The following is a 15304-nucleotide window of genomic DNA, read 5'->3' on the forward strand; positions in this document are numbered from 1 at the left end:
GTATCCTTTCCCACCTAGGAGAAGCGTTAGTCTGTGTGACCAAAAGAATACAGTTAAAGTAATGATATATCATTTCTGAAATTAGATTATAAAAGGCACTACAGCTTCTGTTTTGGTTGCTCTTTTCTCTCTCAGATCATTCATTGTGGGGAAGCCAGCTGCCATGTTGTGAGCTGCCCTCAGAGAGGTTATATGGCAAGAAACTGAAGCTGTCAGCCTGTCAACAGCCAGCTAAAAACTGAGACTGGCCAATAACCAGATGAGTGCGCATGGAAGGGGATCCAGCAGGCCCAGCTGAACCTATTGAAGACTGCAGCTCGGGGCAACAGCTTGACTGTAATCTCAGCTGAGCCAGAGCCACCCAGCTTGGCCACTCTAAAATTGCTCACCCAGGGATGCCTGAGTGGCTCAGTCAGTTAAGCGGCTGAATTCAGCTCAGATCATGATCTTATAGTTGTGAGTTCAAGCCCCGCAATGGGCTCTGTGCTGACAGCTCAGAGCCTGGAAAGCCTGCTTTGGATTCTGTGTCTCCTTCTCTCTCTGCCCCTCCCCTGCTCATACTCTGTCTCTCAAAAATAAATAACCGTTAAAAATTTTTAAAATAAAATAAAATTCCTTACCCTCAGAAACTGTGTGAGATAATAAATGTTTATTTTTTAAGCTGCTAAATTTTGCAGGTAATTTACTGAAGCAGCAGTTTATAACTAATAAAACCACAAAATTAAGGCTTCTGGGTTTACATCCAAAAGCCCATTATGAAACCAAAAGTCCAGCTGAAACAAAACCCAAGACATCTAGGGTTGGAACTTCCTCTTAAACAATAATTGTCTCCACTGCTTACTCATAAGGAGACGGACTGAAAGTCACTTCATCTCTCTTAGCTGTGGTTTCTTTGTTGATATTCAATATCAAATATTGGGATATTTTCCTTGCACATGATGGTGAGAATTGAATAAGAATAGCCTGTAATATTATCTTTAAAACAGTATAAAACTATACAAATTAAAGTTGTTATAATAAAGACTTTGGAAGGTATCCCACCAAGCCCACTCCCAAAAGCCACCAAAAGGAGATGACTCTATTCAGTGGAGTCAAATGGAACGGCTTCTTTTTTTACCATTTATCCAACTGTATTAAAAGTATTCCCCTCGGGGCACCTGAGTAGCCCAGTCAATTAAGCATCTGACTCTTGATTTCAGCTCAGGTCCTGATCTCATGGTCTTGAGACTGGGCCCCTTAAGATTCTCTCTCTCCCTCTCCCCCAGGCATGTACACGTGTGCTTTCTCATAAATGAATGAATGAATGAATGAATGAACGAATGAATGAATGAAGTCCCTATCATTACTTCTCATAATAACAAAAAGCAACAATTATCAGTGTTTGGTATTATATACCAAGCATAGTGCTAATTGCTTTCACATTTTTTTTTCATTTAATACTCCATTTAACATACAAGGAAACTGAAACTTAGAGAGGTTAAAGTGATTCGGTTAGTAATGGAGCCAGAATTGAACTTCACATCCATGCAACTCCAAAGACCATGTCCTTTCCACTAAACCAACATGCTGCTTACCATACCTGGTAGCCTGAAAGTATCCAATACAGAGGGCATTCAGATACAACTTAAAAGAACTGAAAACATGAAAGAGAAAGGAAGAAAAATCATCTTTCAAGTTAATGGGGAAATAAAAAAATTCAGGAGATGTAGATTTTGATCCTGTCTAGGGCACCAAGCAGTTATAACAACTTGAGCAAGTTATCTATCAATGAAAAAATTTTAAATCCTCATATTGCATAGTACTTTGAATCTACAAAGCATTCTGAAAGTATGTGCAAATATTTGATTATCATAGCAAACCTCAAAGGTAGTTTTAACTACCTCCATTCTACAAATAAGAAAACTGAGACCCAAAAAGAATTCCAGTGACTTGCCCATAGTTATTAAATGGCTGGTACATGCCAGAGATAATACACCTAGATTTCTTTATTTTCAGAGGTACGTAAAACTCAGTAGCTTTAGGGAATGTCTAAAGGTCACAGAAAAGACAAGAATCTGGTTTCTTTTTTCTCTAAATATCCCTGCTTGGGGAATCTCAGAACTCCTTGGTTCTACCAAGATGAATTTACCTGGAGTGTCCTCTTATGAGGGTTTGGACACTATACAGATTTGTCTCACAGTACCTCCACTTCTCTCTCCTAATTCTTTCCTGAGTTCTTTCCCCTAATCCTCAAGCCTATGGTTATGGGTTTGAGCTGTGTCTCCCAAAATAAGATATGTCAAAGTCCTAAGCCCTAGTACCTCAGAATGTGATTTTATTTGAAAATAAAGTCTTTACAGAGATAATCAAGTTAAAATGAGGTTATTAAGGTGGACCCTAATGCTATATGCCTGGATTCCTTATAAGAAGGAGAAATTTGGACACAAATTGCCAAATTCCACCTAGGCTGTTTTGGTCTGTGCTTACTAACAAGTTCACACACACATATACACACACACACACACTCACACACAGAGACTATGAAAAGACTGGGAGAAGATGTTCATCTACAAGCTAAGAACACCCGAGGCTACCAGAAGCTAGGAGAAGAGCCTGGAACAGATCCTTCCCTCACCTTCAAAGGCAGCATGGCTCTGCTGACACCTTGATTTTGGACTTGTGGCCTCCAAAACTGTGAGACTATAATTTCTTTTGTTCTAAGCCAACCAGTTTGTGGTACTTTGTTACAGGAGGTCTAGGAAACTAATCATACACCTTTCTCTAAACTCTTCAAGTTTGTACCCAGTTTATTTGGTGGAACGGTTTTTTAGCATAAAAATCCTGCAGTCCTAATAAAATCAAAGGCTCTCAAGGGCAGAAACACCATTTTATACTCCTTTGTTATCTACAACTGTTAGGGAGAGACTGACCTCAGAAAAAAATATTCAGGAAACATTTGCTCACTTGATCACTTTCTGGAAAATGTTCAGCAGCCACTACTATTGTTTTAGAATTGAACAACCAGAAAATCACTTTTCCGACTTCCATAATTCTGTTACACTGGAATTAGCTATTTTTATTTTTAGTTATTTATTGCTAATTAACATTTTTATTTGCATTTAACTTTTAAAAATATGATATGTCAAGGTGGCTAGCATACAATGTATACAGTGTGCTCTTGGATTTGGGAGTAGATTCCTGTGATTCATCGTTTACATACAACACCCAGTGCTCATCCCAACAAGTGCCCTCCTCAATGCCCATCACACAATTTCCCCTCCTCCCTGCCTCCCCCCAACCCTCAGTTAGTTCTCTGTATTTAAGAGTCTCTTATGGTTTGCCTCTCTCCCTCTCTGTTTCTATTTTTTCCCCTTCCCTTCCCCCATGGTCTTCTGTTAACTTTCTCAAGTTCCACATATGAATGAAAACATGCTATCTGTCTTTCTCTGACTTACTTTACTCCAGTTCCATCCATGTTGCTACAAATGGCAGGATTTCACCCTTTCTCATTGCCAAGTAATATTCCATTGTATATATAAACCATCCATTCATCAGTAAATGAACACTTAGGCTCTTTCCATAATTGGGCTACTGTTCAAAGTGCTGCTATAAACATTGGGCTACATGTGGCCCATAAGCATCAGCACTCCTGCATCCTTTGGATAAATTCCTAGTAGTGCTTACTGCTGGGTCATAGGGTAGTCCTATTTTTAATTTTTTGAGGAACCTCCACACTTTTCCAGAGTGGCTGCACCAGTTTGCATTCCCAGCAACAGTGCAAGAGGGTTCCCATTTCTCCACATCCTTGCCAGCATCTGTTGTTTCCTGAGTTGTTCATTTTAGCCACTCTGACTGGTGTGAGGTGGTATCTCAGTGTAGTTTTGATTTGTATTTCCCTGATGATGAGTGATGTTGAGCGTTTTTTCATGTGTCTGTTGACCACCTGGATGTCTTCTTTGGAAAAGTGTCTATTCATGTCTTCTTCAACATTCTTCTTCATGAGTTTCTTGTATATAAAAGACCACTTACTCTCTGATACCCATAAGTGAAAAATTCACAAAATCATAGAATCTTACACTATTTGGAACTCAGAAAGGGCTTACAGACCATCTAGTGCAACTCTAAAGTGATATCTTCCTCAGGGCACACAATACCATTTCTCTTTTATTTTTAAAAATTTTTTAAAGATTTTAGTTTTAAGTAATCTCTCCACTCAACATGAGGCTAGAACCCACAATCCGAAGTTCAAGAGTTGCATTCTCTGCTGACTGAGCCAGCCACCTGCCCCTCTCTCTTTTATGATAAATGCCAATATCATCCCCTGTCCATTGTATTGGTTAATGGCTTACAGGGCTCCTTCTCACCTTACCACCTCCCACTAGGCTGTAAACACATCAAGGGTTGAGATTCTCTCATTCATCCCCAGGGCTTATCATGGTGCATGGTACATGGTCAATCAACATTTCCTAAAGTATTGTTTTCTCTTTCTTTGCCACAAGTCTATGAGCTTCTCCAAGAGAGGAACTGGATCTTATTCACCTTTATATACCTAGGATCTAGCACACCATGTAGCATAAAATAAATACAATAATATTTGTTGTTCATGTAATAAAAATGTTTTACTCATTATTTCTGTGCTAGGCTATTCTAGCCTATGAACTTATAAGAAGTTTAGATACCCAACAACCAAAAAACAAAAAGCAGCAAGTCAAAATAGAGCCAGCTTCTACTCCAAAAGGAAAAATACATTGGCGAGACACTTTAAGAGAATTAAATGTTTAGGTATCTTAAATAGGTTAGGTCCTAAAGACCCCAGAGCTGCCTGGGATGACACAAAGTAGAGATTCCAAACAATTCTCTCTCAGAATTCACTTGGGCAGCTCTCAAAAGGGCAGACATAATTTTCTGCTTACCTGACATACATCCATTAACAGTACCCAAACCTTAGGGTGCCTAGGTGGCTCAGTCAGTTGAGCGTCTGACTCTTGATTTCGGCTCAGGTCATGATACCAGGGTCCTGGGATTGAGCCCTGTGTGGGGTTCCATGTTGAGCGTGAAGCCTACTTAAGATTCTCTCTCTCTCCTTTGACCCCTCTCCCCTGTCCACATGTGCGTGCTCTCTCTCTCTCTCTCTCTCAAAAATAAACAAATTAATTAATTAATTAATTAAAAAAAAAAAAAACAGTAGCTAAACCTCAACCAGACTAAGAACAACAGCCTACCCAAGTGTCTTGTTCCAGATCTCTACTGGTATAACGAGAAGTCCAAGCCAGCATCAGAAAAACACTAAATCAGACTTCCAAAGAACTTTTCAGTTCCTAATGGGCTCCAATGACTTCCCAAAGAAGGAGTCCTCTAGGTTGTGCTGAAGCTCAGAGAAAAGGTAGACCTCAACACATTTTCAAACTGGTAAAGCTCAGTGGAAGCTCAATGGAAGCTCATTCTTCCACACTCAAATGTCACCTCCTTTCTGGAGTCTCCATTGCCTCTTCTCCTCCCTCTCAACTCCTTGCTTAGATAATAGGTTGTACATCCCTCTATATACATTTACCACTAAATGTTATAATAATTTTAGTGTCTTTCTCTCTTGCTAAAGCAGACACATGATAATCACAGCTACAAAAAAGCAAATTGCTGCTCCTTCCCATAGTAAGACCTCAGGTACCCTGGGCTTGTCTTAATTCTAGAAGAAAAAGGAAAAAGGGTGAAATGTTTTAAAAATACCTGCCTGTTTATCATGTATTGCCTAAGATTTATGGATTTGTATACTGCAATTCCTCTTTTTTTAATATCTTAATTTTTTTAATATTTATTTATTTTTGAGAGAGAGAGAGAGAAAGAGAGAGAGGGCATGTGTATATGTGTGAGTTGGGGGAGAGGCAGAGAGAGAGGAAGCCACAGAATCCAAAGCAGGGTCCAGGTTCTGAGGTGTCAGCACAGAGCCCAACACAGGGCTCGAACTCACAAACCATGTGATCATGACCTGAGCCCAAGTTGGACGCTTAACTGACTGAGCCACAAAGGCACCCTTTTAAATATTTTAAATAGCAGCATTTATTCATCACCTTATATGTTCTAGATATTGTGCTAGATACATCAATATAAATTAGCACAATACTCCTAATAACACAGAGCATTAGACAGACTCTCCGTAAGTGGTTACCGAAGAATTTTCATAAATGTCTTGTATCTCCACCCCGTACACAAACACCAAATTTTAGTTTTCAAACAAATGTAATGAAATACTTTTTGACTAAAAAGTCAAAAGAGGTTTTCATACTGCAGGTGTTCTTGTAGTCCTAACACAATAGGTAGAAATTGCCAGCTTGAGAACATTTCATTGGCATTGCTATTATGTTGGGTCTTTCTTCTTTTTATTTTATATTTTCTAATTTAAACCCAAGTTAGTTAACATATAGTTTAATAATGATTTCAAGAAAAGAATTTAGTGATTCATCACTTACATATAACACCCAGTGCTCATCCCAACAGTTACCCTCCTTAATGCCCATCACTACCCAACCCCTCCAATGACCCTCAGTTTGTTCTCTGTATTTAAGAGTCTCTTATGGTTTGTCTCCCTCTCTCTTTTTATCTTATTTTTGCTTCCCTTTTTTTTTTAATTTATTTTTGAGAGAGTGTGAGTGGAGGAGGGGCAGAGAGAGAGGGACAGAGGATCTTAAGCAAGCTCTGCGCTGACAGCAGCAAGCCCAATGTGGGGCTTAAACCCACAAACCATGAAATCATGCCCTGAGCCAAAGTCGGATGCTCAACCAACTAAGCCACCCAGGTGCCCTGCTTCCCTTCCTTTTTTAAAGTATCATGCTCTGGTCATACACACAGAGATTTCAGAGCACCCAATCCTGTTTGTCTGAATCCTAGGCCTTAATCATCCATAACAAGGGGTTAGACATCAGCATTAAAGGGCCAGTGCTCTTCAGGAATCAGGAAAATCTCAGACTCCTTAGAACAGTAAGGAGCTTAGAAGTCATCAAGGAAAAGTTCCTCATTTTACAGAGAAAAATTGAGAAAAGGAGAAAGGATTTGGTCAAGATTCCATAGTCTGCTAAAAGCAAACTCATGTTTTGATTACGATTTCAGTGCAATTTCTGACATATCTTTTCTCTTTAAAAGAAAATCCTACCTCAAAAGTGAGGATAGCAGGGGCGCCTGTATGGCTTAGTCAGTTAAGTGTCTAACTCTTGACTTCAGCTCAGATCATGACCTCACAGTTCATGAGACTGAGCCCTGCTTAGGCTCTGTGCTGATAATGTGGAGCCTGCTTGAAATTCTCTCTCTCTCTGCTCCTCCCCTGCTGGCGTTTTCTATCTTTCTCTCAAAATAAATAAATACACTTTTTTTAAAAAATGAGGATTGGGGAGGTAATTTGTCCAAGGTCATATACCTAGTACATGATGAAGTCAAAATCTGAACCTAGGACATCTCCTAGGAAGGTCTAGCCTCTAACTCTCACTTAACTTTCACGGTGAAGTTTTTGCAACTCCAGATATAAATGCAACTTCATTCTTTACCTTTAAATTCCTTTGAAGTTTGCTTATAGTCAAATTTGCCAGAATAAAAACACATTTACCTATGTTCCTACCCAAAATCACACTAAAATAATACAAAGCTATTTTAAGAGGTGTGAACAAACCGCAACAAGGGTAGGAAGATGTCAGATTTCAACAAATTTTTAGACTATACATGTGCATGGAGGATTTGTGACCTAAAAAAGAAAGGCAAAAGAAGCTACAGTGTAGCACAGTCCCTGGACCACAGAGGTGTGTGGCACCTAGACAGCAGGACCACATCGCCTAGAAAAATCACTGGATTAAAACACCTAAAAGAATAGGTTTATATTAATCATTTGACTCAAATCACATAAGGCTAACAAAAGCTTGAGCCCTGGTCTTATTTTTGTTACCTTTCCGCAACACATCTGCTATTAGTCAACTTAAGAAAATACAGAATGGCTCAATAGCCCACGTCACAAAACAAGGAGACAGGAGTGTTTCCCAAGGTCTACAATTTGGCCTCCTTTACCGACTCCATAAAACTCTTTTGTGTTTAGGTTCTCCCTGGTAAGAGCTTAGTCTCTTCAAACATTTGGAGGAAGAACCCCATATTCCAACTCATATTTTAATTGTCTGATTCTACAACTCTGAAAAACTAGGTTACCAGCACCTGACAAAATTATGACAAAGCTTGGGAGTGAAAGATTTCAGACGCACTAACACTGTTTCAGGTCAAAGCTGAGCTCATCCACATTACCCATGACAGTGAGAGAGAAGAAGCTTTTCATCCCTTTTTAGAACAGAACATGCCCTAAGGTAGGTGTTGTTACATCTGCTAACCAGCTAAAACAGATTCCTTCGTAAGTGCCAAATTATAGGACTGCCTACAGTACCGATTAAGGCATTAACAACTCCAGGATCATTTCTTAATACACAGCAATTATGTGAGTGCTACCACTATTTGCAACCTACTCCCATTTGAACTCTTATCTATCACTGCATTAAGCACATCTACATACTCAATTTGTGTTTTTCTGATGTACACAGAAAGAACACTGAATTAGAAGTCAGAAACACAGTTCTAAATATAGTTCAAGCTTTGAAGTCAGCAAACAGGTTTGAATCCCCGTCCTCTGAGTTACGATCTGAGATCATAAATAAATCACTCACCTCTGGGTCTCCATTACTTCATCTGTACAATGGGTGTAATACCTACATGAGAGACTTATTGTAAGGACTGAGAGTATACGGCAACTTGCACAGCAGCAAGGCACTCAGTAATGTTAGTTGCCTCTTTTATTGAACACCTGGCATAGGACAGCGACTTCCAACACTGGAATAACTATGAGGAAGTGTTTAGGGAGAGGACAGATACATGAACAAGTATAACTACAATACAATCAAGAACAATACAATTAATGCTGTCATAGCTACTGGAAGAAAGTATCACATAAACACTGAAAAAAAGGATATTCTGTCTGGAACAGGAGGACAGTGTCAGGGAAGGTATCAGAGACAGAGATATTTTAACTGGGCTTTGAAGGTTGTTGAGCAGAAGTATAGCAAAATAAAGAAAAACAGGTTACACAAAAGAAACTATAGAAACAAGTTAGGGAGACATGAAAAAGGTACATATGGCTTATTTAAGCAACAGTGAGAAAACTTGAGAGAAGTGAATGAGTTACCTAAGACCAGAAAATTAGCATAAAGAGCCTACCCATAGGAAATTTTTGTGGAGAAAAGTGATATGAGAGACAAGGAGAGGCAGTCATCTGAGAAACTCATGAAGAAAAGTTTACTAGAAAAGAAAAGAAAAAATCACTACTGTGATTATAAAGGACTATGATATGGAGAAGAGCTTGAATTTACTTTGTATGTCCCGAGGGTCAGACTTAGGAAGGGAGAGGGGAATTAAGAGTGACATAAAAATGGCCCAGGAATGGGGCACCTGGGCAGCTCAGAGAAGCATGCGACTCTCGATCTCAGGGTCGTGACTTTGAGCCCCACGTTGGGTGTAGAGATTAAATAATTTTTTTAAATGACCCAGGGATATTAATCACATAGCCCAGAGATATTTATCCCATACAGAATGGGGTATTTGGAATTAAAATGAGATGTCCTTTCTTTAAGTGGTGAAATTCACCCAGAGAGCTCAAGGAAGAAACTCTTATCTACTGGCTAAGGAGGCCAGGCTTTCTCTTCCTCTTTAGGGACAGGACTTGACTTGATGGGCTTTTGATGCAATCACGTTTGAGGAAGGTGTTTCTGCCACTTCCTGAGATACTTACACAATTCAATTCAACCTCCAAAGGGAACACTAGCCCACACAAAAACAGCCTAAAAAAGAAAACTAAACTAAAGCAGGCAACTGACTTAAGAGGAAACTAGGCAGTGAGATTAAAGAGTGGCCAGAGGGCTACAGAACATCACAGGCATCAAGTATGTGCTACTTTGTAATGGAGGAAGTAAGCAACAGAACAACTGCAACACCCTTATTTAAGTGTCGGAGTTGTCAGGAGCCACAGGGGTCATCCAGTCCAACACCCTGTGCAGAGAAACTGAAGCCCAGAGGAGGGATGGAGCAGAAAGAGCCAGGCCTGAAAACAACTTATACACTTTATACTGCAGGTAGGCTCGTTTACTTGTATTATCTCAATTTTCCTCAAGATAACAGACTGAAGGAGGTATTATTCTCCCATTAAGACACTAAGTTCTTTAAAGCACTATAATGTTTGTGTTAGTTACGTTTATGGATTTCTGGAGTAAAGGAAACTTTTCTTTTTGATCCCATGGGTTATTAAAAAATTCAATTTGAGGACTGACAAATAACATAGACTAGAAAAACAGTTTCTCAACACCTCACCCCAATTGCCCTACTCTCTAAGTCTAGATTTTCCAATGTATCATATGTTCAATAAAAATTATTCTAAGTCAAGAATTACACATGGCCAACAGACACATGAAAAGATGCTCAACATCACTCATCATCAGGGAAATGCAAATCAAAACAACAGTGAGGTATCACCTCATATCTGTCAGGATGGCTAAAATCAACAACACAAACAACAGGTATTGGCGAGGATGTGGAGAAAGGGGAACCCTCTTGCACTGCTGGCGGGAATGCAAACTGGTGCAGTCACTCTGGAAAACAGTATGGAGGTTCCTCAAAAAGTTAAAAATAGGGGCACCTGGGTGGCTCCATCAGTTAAGCATCCATCTTCAGCTTAGGTCATGATCTTGTTGCTAGTGAGTTCAAGCCCCGCATCAGGCTCTGTGCTGACAGCTCAGAACCTGGAGCCTGCTTCAGATTCTGCATCTCCTCCTCTCTCTGCCTCTCCTCCACTCATACACTCTCTCTCTCTCTCTCTAATATAAACATTTTTTAAAAGTTTTTTTTTAAGTTAAAAATAGAATTATCCTACAATCTAGCAATTGCAATACTGGTATTTACCCAAAGAATACAAAAATACTAATTTAAAGGGATACATGAACCCCAATGTTTATAGCAGCAGCATCTACAATAGCCAAACAATGGAAACAGCTCAAGTATCCAATGATTGATAAATGGATAAAGAAGTTGTGATACACACATACACACACACACACACACACACACACACACACACACACACACAGTGGAATATTACTCAGCCATCAAAAAGAATGAAATCTTGTCATTTGCAATGACATGGATATAGAGCTAGAGAGTATCCTGCTAAGCAAAATAAGTCAGTCAGAGAAAGACAAATACCACATGATTTCACTCATCTCTGGAATTCAAGAAACAAATAAGCAAAGGGGAAATAAACAGTAAAAGGCAAACTGAAGAGCAGACTCTTTTAACTGTAGAGAATAATGGTTACCAGAAGGGAGGTGGGTGGGGGGATAGGCTAAATAAGCGATGGGGATTAAGGAGGGCACTTGTGATGAATACTAGGTGATGTATAGAAGTGTTGAATCACTATATTGTATACATGGAACTAATAATATTACCCTGTATGTTAGGGTGCCTGGGTGGTTCAGTCAGTTAAGCATCCAACATCAGATCAGGTCATGATCTCACAGTTTGGTTTCTGAGTTCAAGCCCTACATTGGGCTCTCTGCTGTCAACACAAAGCCTGCTTCAGATCCTCTGTCTCCCCTTCTCTCTGTCTCTCCCTGGCTCCCATACTCTCTCTTAAAAATAAATAAATATTTTTTAAATTTTAAATATTACACTGTATATTAACTAACTGGACTTTAAATAGAAACTTCAAAAAAATGTTTAAAAAAATTCTATTTCAGTTCCTGTGCTGAGAATAGGAAATATAGATTTGACTCAGACAAGACCCCTGCCTTCAAGGAGTTACCATTCCAGCATGGTAAACAGACATGGCAATCAGTGATTATCTTTGAGTCATAAAGACCTGAGTTCAAATCCTGGGTCTACCTTTTACTAACTAAGGCAAGTCATTTCTTTTATCTAAACTCTATATTCCTTATCTGTGAATTGAGGGCAATATCATCAGCCTAACACAAAGGGTTACTAAGCATTTGGTGAGATAATGTGTTCAAAGTACGCAAAAGAATATGTGATCTATAGTATACATGGTTAGTATGTATTTACTGAATTAATAGCTTATATGAAAGTATCCTTTTGGAGGGGGAAGAAGAAGAGAAACTACCAGCATTATGCTTTCCCATAACCCTGGAACTTCTGAGGAAATGCTATTTGCTTGATCATGCAAATCTCATGTTCTCCAGCTCTCATGCATTAGAACCACCAACACCATTCCAGAATTAAAAACCAGAAAGAGGAACCTGGCAGATGCCACACAATGACTAGGAATGAAGGAAATAGTTGTACGGCCTGAACCAAGGTGGTAAAGGGAAGTTGGCAGTAGAGCAAAGCTTAAAAAAAAACCCAAGACATGAAATCCCACAAATTCATCAGGTTAAAGACTGTAAAAGCCTATTTAAATACAAATATCTCAGTAAAATGGAGCTTGGAAATTAGGGGCCACCAGGGATTCATGGACCCCTATGGGCCACAGTGCTTCACTTAAAGTACTCATTCTTCCAACAAAAATATATTATATATGCATCTAGCTCTTGATTTAAGCTCAGGTCATGATCTCATGGTTCATGAGATGGAGCCCTGTGTCAGGGTGAGATTCTCTCTCTCCCTCTCTCCCTGCCCGTTCCCTCCTCATGCTTTCTCTCCCTCTCTCTCTCTCTCAAAATAAATAAATAAATGTTCAAATATATATATATTTATAAAAATATGTATGTATTACATATCTACTATAGGTCAGGCATTTGGGGCAACTGAGGACTTAGACATGTTCCCAACACTTTGAGACATTTATATTATCAGAGACTGAGATCACAATGAGAAAAGATTTCACCACAAAGGTTCTGACATACTGGTACTCAGTGGCCTGTAGACAGTGGGGATGAAAAGCAGATTACTTTTCCCATTTCCATTCTCCTTTCCAAGTTTCCCAGCCACCAAACTTCCTCTACCTCTTCTTCAATCAATTCACCATATGCAATGCCTGTCATCCTTGCAGGCCCTTCCCTGGACAGAAGACAAAAGAAAGAGCCTGACAATGGGCCACTATAGTTTAAAGCAGAAACCTGACCACAAAGCCCATACCTTAACCCACCTGTAGCCTCTGAATCAAACTTTACAAAAGAGTTTTAAAGCCACAGAAGAATGAGTTCTGCTATATCTATTTTAAGTCTTAAAGGAACAGTTCTGAGAAGACAGAACTGTCTTCTGAGATCTCACTTATTGAACACCTATTATGTAACAGGCACCATTCTGAATGCTTTACATACACTAATGTTCTCCAAACAGTTCTGTATGAGAGTGACTATCACCCTAGTTTTACAACGGAAAGAAACTGTGTTCACAGAAACTAAATGACTTGCCCCAAAATCACACAGTTAATAGTAATAGGACTGAAATCTATAGGCAAATTGGCCATGTCCACTGTAGTCTGCCTTTTTTCCCATTGCATCTCACATTTTATCCTCATAATAACCCTGTAAGGCAGGTAAAAGAGGTATCAGCATTATCCCATCTTACAATGAGGAAACTCATACTTGAGGAAGTGATATTACTTTCTCAGGAACAAGTCAGTAAGTGGCAGAGACATGGTTTGAATCCAGATCTTTTGCTCTCAGATCTGTGCTCTTTCTACTACCCAACATTCCCTCTTACACTTGCCCCGCAGAGGGGTGTAGTGGAAATGCACTTAACAGGGAGTCTGAAGTGCTGAGATATAGTCCTGACTCTATAACTAACATATTGTATAATACTGAGTTGTTTTCCTTTACAGCCCTGGCCCCATACAGAGCAGCAGCTGAGATACTGATGCCCAAGAAAAACACTATTCCATTTATGAATTCCTTTTCAAGGAGGGAGTGATGGTGGCCAAGAAGGACATCTACATGCCTAAACACCCTGAGCTGGCAGACAAGAATGTGACATTACATCACCAAGGTCATGCAGTCTCTCAAATCATAAGGCTACATAAAGGAACAGTTTGCCTGGAGACATTTCTACTAGTACCTTATCAACGAGGTATCCAGTATCTCCGTGAATACTCCCATCTGCCCGCTGAGGTTATGCCTGCCATTCTATGCCATGGCTATCCTGAAACTGGCAGGCCATGGCCCAAAGTTCTGGGGGGGAGAGCAACTTGAAAGACTCACAGGAGGGGAAGCTGACAGATGCCTACAAAGTGCTGTGCCCCCTGGTGCCAACAAGAAAGATGAGGTTGGGGCTGGGTTGGCAAGTGAATTCCAGTTTAGAGGTGGATTTGGTCGTGGACCTGGTCAGCCACCTTGGTAAAATTGGAGGAGATTGTTTTGTGTTGAATTAATCCGTAGCCAGAAAAAAAATTTTAATATTGAGTGAATTATTTTTTTCTTCTCTTGGTCTCAGTTTTCTCATTCATAAAATAAAGGTGTTAAATTGGAAAACCGTTAGGTTGCCCTTCAGCTGGCAATCTAGGTTTTAATTAGTACCAACAAGTCTATGAGAAGAAGTTTCTCTGGTTTCCTCACCACCCAACAGTAACTTTCTAACACAAACAAACAAACAAATATTAACTGTTATTTATAGCATAGATAAAATTAGAAGTGCTCAGCACCAGCGTAAAATTTGTATATTCAACTTCATTCCTTCCTTCCTCAAACACCTCTATGTAAACACAGAAAAGACCACTAATAATTCAATGTTGGCACACTCAATAACTAGCACATCTAATAACATACCAAGTATGTCTAGGAGTGAAGAGTATGTCCATGGTGGGCCCTTCTTTCCACTGCTGGATCCACAACACTTCTACTCACTAAGTAATCTTTTTTCCTAGGTTGGGACATCAGCTCTGCTTCACTTTCAGCAGACCGGCTTAATGACTTTAACTAAATCCTATTAGGTATAAACAAATTACAAGAGACTTTGACTAACTAATTAATGGGGTGGAAATGAAATTTAACCCCAGATATAAGTTCTTCCATGGCAGGAAATGGGAAGAGGGCAAGAAGTAGGATATGAGACTGGACAAAGTACTTCCCTTAGTTTCTTATATAAAGTAAAGGAAAGTGGGGCGCCTGGGTGGCTCAAAGTGTCCAACTTTGGCTCAGGTCATGATCTCACAGTTTGTGAGTTTGAGCCCCACATCTGGAGTCTGCTTCAGATTCTGTGTCTCCCTCTCTCTCTGCCCCTCCCCCACTCAGGCACATGCACACGTTCTCTCTCAAAAATAAACATTAAAAAATTAAAGAAGAGAGTCTAAACCAATCCTGAACACCTTTCC

The 15304-nt window shown here is 39.6% G+C and overlaps 1 pseudogene; it reads left to right on the plus strand.

Moving 5' to 3' along the window:
- LOC144234290 (small ribosomal subunit protein eS10-like) overlaps window positions 1–14334 on the plus strand; it is a 44777-nt pseudogene extending 30443 nt beyond the window's left edge.
- The last annotated feature ends 970 nt before the right edge of the window (window positions 14335–15304 follow it).

Source organism: Crocuta crocuta, unplaced genomic scaffold (assembly GCF_008692635.1).
Source record: "Crocuta crocuta isolate KB4526 unplaced genomic scaffold, BGI_CrCroc_1.0 scaffold561, whole genome shotgun sequence".
Classification (NCBI taxonomy): domain Eukaryota; kingdom Metazoa; phylum Chordata; class Mammalia; order Carnivora; family Hyaenidae; genus Crocuta; species Crocuta crocuta.